Source organism: Diabrotica undecimpunctata, chromosome 3, assembly GCF_040954645.1.
Source record: "Diabrotica undecimpunctata isolate CICGRU chromosome 3, icDiaUnde3, whole genome shotgun sequence".
Classification (NCBI taxonomy): domain Eukaryota; kingdom Metazoa; phylum Arthropoda; class Insecta; order Coleoptera; family Chrysomelidae; genus Diabrotica; species Diabrotica undecimpunctata.
In genome coordinates, this window is record NC_092805.1 from 59,618,274 (window position 1) to 59,627,399 (window position 9,126).

Consider the following 9,126-nt stretch of genomic DNA (forward strand, 5'->3'; position numbering starts at 1 on the left):
AAATTTATTGGTCTCTCCCACACCTGTCCTTATACTAGTTCTTACTTCTTCATATATCTCTTTTAAACGTTAAATTTTCACGTACTCACCGGAAACTCCTTCCTTATTCACCTATCACTACAAAATCTCTTAAGTAACCATATCATAGGCTCTCTTAAGATCAATAAATACTATATGAGCGTTTTTGTTTATTTATACCTGCATGTTTTATCAACAGCCTAATAATCAAAATTACATCTGTTGTTAGTCTGCCTTGCATATCTTCTTCTTCTTTGGGTGCCGTGGCCGTATTCAGACGTTGGCCGTCATCATGTTTACAATTTCCTGAAATCTTTCTCTGTCGGTTGCTGTGCGAAATAATTCTTCTACTGTGGAACCACACCATTGTCTAATATTACGCAGCCATGAAAGTTTCTTTCGACCAATCCATCTCTTTCCTTCCACTTTTCCTTGTATTATAAGACGAAGTAGATGGTATTTAGGTCCTCTAATTATATGGCCGAAGTATTCTGTTTTTCTCCTCGTTATGGTGTTTATGAGCAGACGTTCTGAATAGATCATTTGAAGAACATCTTCATTGGAAGTGTGCGAAACCCACGATATCTTTACGATTCGTCTATAGCACCACAATTCGAATGCTTCTAACTTGTTTAGCATTGTGGTTTTTAACGTCCATGTCTCACAACCATACAATAGGATGGACCACACATTTCAGGACCTTCTTACGAATATTCATCGACAAGTTTCTGTTGCATAAAACTGGTTTCCAGGTCATAAAAGCCTTACGTGATACTTCAATCCTGGTTATTATCTCTTCATCAGAGTCACAATTTATATTTAACCGGCTGCCAAGGTATTTGAAATGATTTACCCTTTCGATCTCCTCTCCATTAAGAGAAATCAGACCTTGATCTATATTGATCTTTCCAACTGCCATTCACTTTGTCTTTGAAATGTTGATTTTTAGGCCCCTCCGATAACTTGCTTTACTGACTAGATTTAGTAATGTTTGGAAATCTTGTAAATTCTCTGCAAGAATGGCTGTATCGTCAGCGTATCTAATATTGTTGATTACTTCTCCACCTAGTCTTACTCCCTCTTGTCTGTCATGCAAAGCCTCCCTAAAGATTTCTTCAGAGTACAGATTAAAAAGAGTGGGTGACAAAACACAACCCTGCCGTACTCCACGTTTAATGGATATTTTTTTTTCAGTCGGACTGTCTTCAATTTGGATAGAGGCTATTTGATTGTAATATAAATATTTCAGCAGTCTTATATCATAGTGGTCAAGTCCTGCTGCCCGTAGGTAATCGAAAAGTGTATCGTGTTGTACTCTGTCGAACGCCTTCTCGAAGTCGATGAAACAAACATAAACATTCTTTCGGAATTCACAACTTTTTGTAATAGAACGCGCATACAGAATAGTGCCTTTCTAGTTCCTAGACCGTTTCTAAATCCAAATTGCTCATTACCCATCCTACTTTCGCATAGAAGGAATACTCGGTTTTGTATAATTCGTAAGAGTATCTTCAGTGTGTAATTCATCAAACTGATTAGTCTAAAATCGCTGCATTTGGTGGGCCTGCTTTTCTTTGGTAATGTTATAAACAGTGACTCTAACCAATCATCTGGTATTTTTCCTTCGTTGTAAATTTTGTTGAAGAAAGTGGTTAAGCAGGCAATGCTTTCCTCATCCAAAAGTTTAAGTAGCTCAGCAGGGATTTGATCTGGTCCAGGTGCTTTATTGTTTTTGGCTTGCTGTATTGCCTTTTTGACTTCCGAATTGAGTATACTGGGACCTCTGTCTAACTGGTTGCCTTGCCTGGCATATATCTGAACCGATTTTTGGATATTTCGTTTACTCCCTTCCTTATGTTCATGTTGTGATACTTCCATAATTCTATTAAACAAATTTAATGTAACTATTACTCTATATTATAGAAAGGCTTTTCTAAGACAAGCAGTTTTCTTTTAAGTAGTCCCCAATATATGATACAAATATTGATATATAAAAATCGGCGTCAACTTCTATTAACCAATGGTAGGATATAATAATGGTTAGCAACATTACCTTTTTTTGCTTTCCGTATCAGAATTATGCGACGTTACATATTACCATTGCAAAAGATCCGCGATATTATGCTACCTGAATCAATTGTCCTGTATTTGGCATCTTACTTTATTTACGAATGTTTTTAGCCAATAAATCTGTTTTCTTCCTACACTTCTTACCTTCTCTTTTGCCTTTAAGAATGAGTTATTTATTATATTCTTATATTTCTTCCATTTACTTAAAGTTACATTACTGCTCTCGCCTTAATCTTTACCTAGTTTTTAATTTCTTTTGTACTGTATTATCCATAGTCAGTATTAATCCGCGTACGTAATTTAATAAAACAAGACTTTGACTGAACGATATGAAAACGTGGGCGTGAATATGACATTAGTTCGTGTCACCTCTCGTCGCGGCAAGTCCTCTCCTCTGAAACACATACCCCACCAAGTGTGACCCTGGTCTTTCAGCATGTGACCTTTAGTAAAACCAATGCTCCTACGAGTACGTCTCCAGATGAATGTGGCCCGCTAGCTACAACGTGAGGCTATACACTCCCCGCAGTATCTGTGGTGCTCTACGAACACCTGTCCGTTATCCCTATGATAACAAACGTGAACGCAGGTTTACCTCGCACGTTGGACAGCTCGCCGCCGATAAGCCTACTCCTCTACCACTCATCTCCAAAGTGAGCACGTATTACAATCGAACGTCCAGCTTGTAGCTAGACGTTTATGAACTTGCGGTCCTTTGCACAGAGGTTAAATGGAATAACAGTAGAGTGATCCCACATGAGTACGTCTCAAATACTACGAACACAGGCCCTACATCTCGCGTACTGCGTGCGTTTCTGCGATCTCAACATTTCAGTCAACAGATTATTACGTACCATTCTATACCCACCAGTTACGTCAGGCAGTAGAGACCTAGCAGTAGTCTACAGCTGCTGCTAGACAGGAAAACGTTCGGGCAGGTAGGCAACTCGGGGGGGGGGGGCAGCAGTGTTGGCGATGTATGTCAGAATGCCTACACGTCACTCCTCAGGGTGGCTTTTTTTCTACTTAGGCCGCTTTTAGATCTTAAGTCTTTTCGAAAAATTCTTTCATAGACCTATAGTTTTGGTGTTTTTAAAATCAGTTTTGTGACCTGTATAAAAATTATATTCTGGCTGAAACTCAATAGCAATACATAATGAAAATGGAATGCTCACAGATTCCGTTTTATATTTTTCGATTGGTTTGGTCTATGTAAGATTTTGGACAGTCTGCACAAGGAATTTTATGAAATCCGTGTTGTTCGTTTGGCATGTTATCTTTAAAAAACCAGGCAAGAGATGAAAGTTGTTGATGAGACGTGAGTATTGTCTTTATTATCTTTGGTTTGAGAATTTTATCGTTTTCAGCTTGAATGAGAGCTTGTTTTATAGAAGAAAGTTCTGCAGATCTACTTAGATTGATATGTGCAAGAGTAATATCTGCAATAGACTATTATTCTTTAAACAATAGTATTAATGACCTTATTTGGGTAATGGGAGTTGGCATGCTAGTGGGTTGGTTGGTATGTGTGAGTTTTTGGTTAACAGACAAATGAAAATCTGGGGATTTATTTTTCTTTATAAGGACGTCGAGTAACGATAGGAATGGATCCTTTTTATCTTTATCGTGAACTGCAGACATATACCATTCAAATGGATCCGTCCACCGATCCAGTTTCCACCGTCATAAGTCTTGAACATTTATGTAGCTTTTTTTTATTATATTTTCATTAATTACTATTTTTATTACTAAATAAGGCAAAATTTTTTTAAACTTCAAAAAGTTTACTTACAATTGCTCTTCGTTTGTTTAGCTTCCACCTGCTATATTATTCTAAATGTGTATCATACATATCATCCTGTTTTATGTTAGCGGTTTCTTTGCCATCTTGTAGATTTATTAGAAGTTTTCTTTTTCTAAATTTGCCCGTACGACCCTTGATTTATTAGATATTCTCTATATCAAAGTAAATAGCTTGGCATTTTTTTTGGACAGTTGCAAAAAAATACTTTTACGTTTAGCAAATGTCAGCTGCCCTAAGCTATGTAACACGTTTTCAAATTTTAAATATCTTTCTTTCCATTATGGCACTGTCCATATTTTCACATTAAAAGATTACATAAATTTATCAAAAAGTACCTACAAACTTTTTAGTATCCAAATATACCTGGTCTTGTAAAAGCTACGTCACTGTTATACGATAGGAGAGAACTATCATTTATGTATGATTTTCGCGTCTCCTTTCAACTTTATGACAAACGTGTTGTTATTACAGGAATACAACCGACTTCCAGTACCGAGTAGAATGACTTAATTAATAAATAAGTGATCGAAGGTTTGGCAGACATTATTTTATTTACACCACTAATCCGTCACTAATTACGTCACGAATATTAGTAAAATTTGAGTACACAACATGTATATAATGAAATAATTTTAAATGTTTAGTAGAGTTTAAGTAACATGAATTTTTTTAAAAAAAAACTGATGTTAGAAATATGCGTATATGTACAAGACTTTTAAAATTTTACTTTTACAATCAAGTAGCATCTATCCAAATCGGGATAGTCGTACTTAACAACTTTCCATCAAACGTGAAGTACGATATGCTATGCAGTCTTTTTAATCTATACTCTTAAAAAATCTTTAGAGGGGTTTTGGAGCACAGACAAGATGGAGCAAAACTAGGCGGGAAAGTAATCAGATACGCTGACGATACAGAACGTTCTTGCAGAAAATTTACGAGATCTCCTGACATTAGTAAAGCTAGTCAGTGTAGCAAGTTATCAGAGAGATCTTAAAATTAACATTTCAAGAACAAAGTAGATGACAGTTGGAAAAATTTAAAATATATATCATGGTCTGCTTTCTCTTAATTAATGGAGAGGATGGAGAACGTGTACACCATTTTAAATACCTTGGCAGCTGGTTAAATGTATATTATGACTTTGACTAAGAGAGATTAACCAAAATTAAATTATAACGTAAGGCTTTTATGACCTGGAAACTAGTTTTGTGAAACAGAAATCTGTTGATGCATATCCTCAAGAAGATTCTAAACTGTTAAGTGTATTATATATATTCTGTTATACGTTTATGAAACGTGGAAATTAAAAACTACAATGCTTAACAAATTAGAAGCATTCGAGTTATGGTGCTATCAATGTACTCTAAAAATATCTTGGGTTTTACACATAGTAAAGATGTTCGTAAAAATGATGAACTCAGAACGTCTGCTTATAAACATCATGAAGAGGAAAATAACAGAAAACTTTGACCATATACTTAAAGGACCTCAATACTATCTATGTTAAAATATAAGAAAAAGTGAAGGAAAAGAGATGTATTGGTCAAAAGAAACTTTCAGGGCTGGGTTATGTTAGGCGATGGTGTGGTATCACAGTAGAAGAATTATTTTGCGCAGCAGCCAATAGAGGAAGGTTTCAGGAAATTGAACTGAACTATATATATATATATATATATATATATATATATATATATATATATATATCACTTCTTTTTTGATCTTCCTCGTCTTCGATTTCCACCCGCTCCTTCTGTTATTGTTTGTTCTTCTTCTATATATGCAGTCATTCCTTTGTCCCTCCATATATCTTTGGTGATATCTTTTTTTCTCATCCTTCTAATTTCTGTGTGTATTTCTAGCTTAACACCCACGTTTCGTTGCCATACATAACCTAAGGTTGCACAATCGTTTTAAAATCCTGATGTATTCCTAGGTATTAACTTAGATTTATTCATTCTGTTTAGTGATCCTACAGCTTTACTTCGTTTAGTATTTTTTTTTTTTCGATTTCAGTATCTTTTTCGGCTCTATTTGTAATCGTCAGTGTAAGGTATTTGAATTAATCCACTTTTTCAAACCAATATTATCTACTTCACTTACTTATTCTTAGGTTATCGTCGGGTTCTATTTTCTTTGCTCTCATTTTAAGGTATTTTGTTTAATTTTCGATTATACATAGTCTGAACTTTTTTAATCCGTTTCTGATTCGTTCCTGATTTTGATCTCATAATCAATGCAATATCGATTGCAGAAGCAATAACTTGTTGTCTGTTGTAGTATGTTATACCATCTGTCTCTACACCACTTTGAAGCTTGTAGGATATGGTTAAGTAAAATTCTAGAGAGTGGATCTCCTTGTCTTAATCCCTTTCTTACCGTGAAAGTCTCTGATAACCTTCCTTCTAGGATCACTTTATTGAATGTTTCTTTTAATGTTATTTCCACTTAGTGGGTACAGTTAAGTAGGTATTTTTAAGAGATCCATCGATTTGTATAGTTTTTCCCTATCGATTAAGTCGTATGCCTGCTTAAAGTCTATAAACAAAATGTGCATATCTAGATTTCATTCGTAGCTGCTGGACAATACTTGTTTCATCGTAAAAATCTCATTAATTAAAGTCCTTCCTTTTCTTAAGTTTCTTTAATATTCACCTATTATTTCAGATTCATATTTTGTTAGTTTGTTTCTTATTTATAAAGTTAATACCTTATATACTACATCCAATAAAGCAATTCCTCTATAATTTTGGCTAGACTTTTGGGTAGACTTATATCTCCCTTTTTGTGGATTGGACATATGAATCCATTTTTCTAACCAAGTAGGTCTCATTTTTTCAAATTCATTTGATTAGGTTGGTACTGTCCAATTTCCTTGAATATTTTTGCTGTTAAAACGTTTTCTCCTGTAGTCTTGTTATTCTTCAGCTGGTTCATTATTTCCTTTATCTCTTAGTTTGTTAATTTTGACCTCAATATTGCTTTGCTTTGGTCTAGTTTGTGTGATTGTTTTTCATTGGTATTTTTCTCTGCATTCAGCAGTTCCTTAAAGTATTCTGCCCACCTCTCTAGTTTTCTTGGTAAGTCACCTATTAGCGTGCCTTCTTCACTTCTGCGGCAGCATGCGATTTTGGGACACGTAGCTTTATTAACTTTAACTTCTTGGTAAAAATTCTTAATCTCTTGTACATGTCTTGTAACTTCATTTTAAAGTATTCTCGTTTTTTTTTTCTGTAGGTCAGTGGTATCATTCGGGGAGATCCATGTTGTTTTATAGATGTTTTTTTTATCAAAATGTGTACTCATGATTTTCATATTTTGTTCTGTTGTGTTTACTTTTCCCTTCCGTGATATTTTTGTAGATGTTTACTTTTCCGATTTTTGCGGTAAAGTCACTTATTACTATTTTAAGGTCGTACTTCGGTAGGTCACTTAAAAGATCTTCTAATTTTTGGTAAAAATCTATTTTTATATCTTTGTCTTTATCAGTGCATGTACATTGAATATAGATATTTTACGGTACTTTCCTCTTAGACGTAAACAGCAAATCATTTCCGAGATTGGTTTAAAGTCTAATACAGTTCCTTTGAGATTTTTGTTAAAAACCCTGTACTCAGCAGTCTATTTGCCTCACCACTATTAAACATAATTACTTTATGAACTTTTGATATTCCGGTTGTCTTAAATTTTGTTTCTTGGAGAGCAAGAAAGTTCAGTTCGCATTGATTCAAGATGCCGATTAAGTTTTTCTTAATCAATACTTCTAACATTTCACATGGCTATTTTTAGTTTTTGGTTTTTACTTAATTTATATCGTTTTTTGTATGCTCGCCTTTATCATTTTTGTTTACATTGTCGTGTTCTTATTCTTTGTCTTTTACGTCTTTTTTTGATCACATTGTGGTGTTGCTTTTAGTTTTGGCGTCATTTCTATTAGATGCATTACCTATGTCTTCGACAATTTCTTTATCTTTATTTCACTTCAATTCGTTTCCATCAACAGGGTTTTATATACCCTATTTTTGCCTTTGTTCCCTTTTCTCTTTGTTTCCCAGCTATTTTTTTTTAATTGCACCTATATTCCTCTTTTTATTTTTGTTATGTCAGACTCTATATATATATATATATATATATATATATATATATATATATATATATATATATATATATGATCTGTCCTATTATATTTTTGAGCTTGGTTTTGTTTTTCATCACACTTACTTTGTTCCTCATATTTTCCATTTTAGCGAGGAAGATTTGTGTTCATAACTTGCTCCAGCTTATCTTTAGTATCTCTCCAATCATTAATTTTTAAATCTAAGTTTTTTATAACCATATTTCCCTTTCTTTGGTCTTGTTCCAGCTATTCGACTCTCCTATTTTCCTCATTAAGTCCCTTCCCCAGTTCTAAATTTTTCTTTTTCAATTCTCTAATACAATTAATAATCTTAGTCTCTAGTCTCTTTTGTTCTTTACACAGTTTTCTCAGTTCGGCCATAATATCGTCATTTTTCGCCAAAAGTTCACGCATCATTTTAAGCTTATCCACGTTTTTGGGGCTGTTCTTGCTCAGAATAACTATACATATTGAAAAAATGACTCCTGAAACTATAAGGACGGTAAAATTGGACAAAGAAGGAATGGAAGAGTTTTGAGTATCAAAGTATCAAAAATACTGAAAATATTGAGAGTGTAATCTTACTTAACGCAGGATTAGGTTTTCACCAGGGATAGTAAAATTAAGATGACTTAAAATAAGTCGTCAGTATCTGAATAAAGCTTCTGATGTGTTGTAGTAAGCAAAAAGCTAGAAAGAATTGGCCACAATGGTAAGCGTGCGTATATTATGCAGTTCTGTAAATAAATAAATCCGAAAAAGAAACATAAAATTAGCCAATTCTAATTGATTTATAGGATCCTTACACGGTGTACTAATATCTTAAATTCGTAGAAATCATGAAAGTTGAAAGAAAAACTGTTACGTTTAATGTACTATCAGTAAACCAATCATTAAAAAAGGTAAAACACAGTGGTACACGGGATTGAAGAATAAATACCTTTTTATGGTAGAAATACTACATGCGAAGGAGAGGTATAATTAAAAAAGAATACAATATCTACGATGAATTAAGAAACCAAGAAATAGGATGATCTAAAAAAATCAATCTTCAATGGTTGGCCTGCTTAGATGGATAGCAATAATTAAGATTTTTAACGATTAGCATTACCACTAG

At 33.9% G+C, this 9,126-nt stretch overlaps 1 protein-coding gene across 7 annotated transcripts in view; it reads left to right on the plus strand.

The window, feature by feature from the left end:
* Rbp6 (RNA-binding protein 6) overlaps positions 1-9,126 on the plus strand; it is a 1,719,762-nt gene that overhangs the window by 1,690,604 nt on the left and 20,032 nt on the right. The gene's annotated exons all lie outside the window — the stretch shown is intronic.